At 44.4% G+C, this 1188-nt stretch overlaps 1 protein-coding gene across 3 annotated transcripts in view; it reads right to left on the bottom strand.

The window, feature by feature from the left end:
• Fmn1 (formin 1) overlaps positions 1-1188 on the bottom strand; it is a 371650-nt gene that overhangs the window by 90338 nt on the left and 280124 nt on the right. The window lies entirely within an intron of this gene.

Genomic DNA, 1188 nt, shown 5'->3' with positions numbered 1-1188 from the left:
ACACACACACACACACACACACACACACACACACACACACCAGATCAGTTTCTAGTTGCCTGAGATGTTTTAGAGATCCTCTTATGGAGTAGGACTCTGTCGAAAGGACCTTCCATTGGGCTGCTCTGATTAAGTACAGGAGGGTCACAGCCCTCTAGGGAGTGGGTGCCTCTTTCTCCAGAGGAATGTTGTGTAAAAATAAACCCTCCAGGAATCTCAGGCCCGGGGGAATCCCATGATTCTGATTCACTTCACTGAGGGAGGCTGCTGGAGATCAAATGCACCTTAATGTCCCATGATTGTGAGTATTTTGCATGAAGAAATTTAAGCAGAAGTGACAGGGCTAAGTGAGGACCTGCCAACATGCTTTAGGACTTCTGGAAAGATTTGCGAAGCCGGGCCACCAACTGCAGCCTTTGCACGGCATTGTCTACACTATTCATAGGACCCTCCTATCGGACATCAGAGCTGAGTCACAGTTTCCACTGTGATGATTATGTGGTTATGGGTGCAGCCTTGGTCTGTGAGGCATTAGCATGAAAAATATTCATTAATCACCTACCCACGACTAGCCTAAATACAGATGGATTGGGCATGATTTGATTTATAGAGTGTTAAATGATCCAGCCATTTACCAAAAAATGTTCTTTGCATAGGTCTCCATGAAAATTGTCATCTTCAGAAGCCTTCATTTGAACTAATAACTGTAATTCCGACAGGTCTTGTGAGGTATATAAATATATAACTTGAAAGATAAAGCATTATCAAGAAGGATTTGTGACTGTGTTGCCATAAATCTATTTGTAAGAGAAATCCATTTGTTTAGAGAAATAAGGATATTTCAAGCAACAGACAGAAAAGCTGGATCAGTCATCCCTGCACCAGGGAGGCTGAGGCTGGAGGATAATGAGCTGCAGGCTAGCCTGGGCTACATAGTAAGTTTTAGCTTAGGCTGGGTTGTGGAATGACACCCCGTCTCCAAAAAAAAAAAAATGTCTTTGTATGAGAGAGAAAGAGAGAGGTGAAAAAGAGAAGAAAGAAAAGAGGGAGGGAGGGAGGGAAGGAGGGAGGGAGGGAGCAACAGAGGGAGGGAAGGAAAGAACGAAGGAGGGAGGGAGGGAAAAAAGGAGGGACAAAGAGAGATTGTGTGTGGTGCATGTGTGTGTGTGTGTGTGTGTGTGTGTGTGT

The sequence above is a fragment of the Mus caroli genome, chromosome 2 (genome assembly GCF_900094665.2).
Source record: "Mus caroli chromosome 2, CAROLI_EIJ_v1.1, whole genome shotgun sequence".
Classification (NCBI taxonomy): domain Eukaryota; kingdom Metazoa; phylum Chordata; class Mammalia; order Rodentia; family Muridae; genus Mus; species Mus caroli.
Note: the sequence above shows the minus strand (reverse complement) of the source record. Positions and strands in the feature narration are given on the sequence as shown.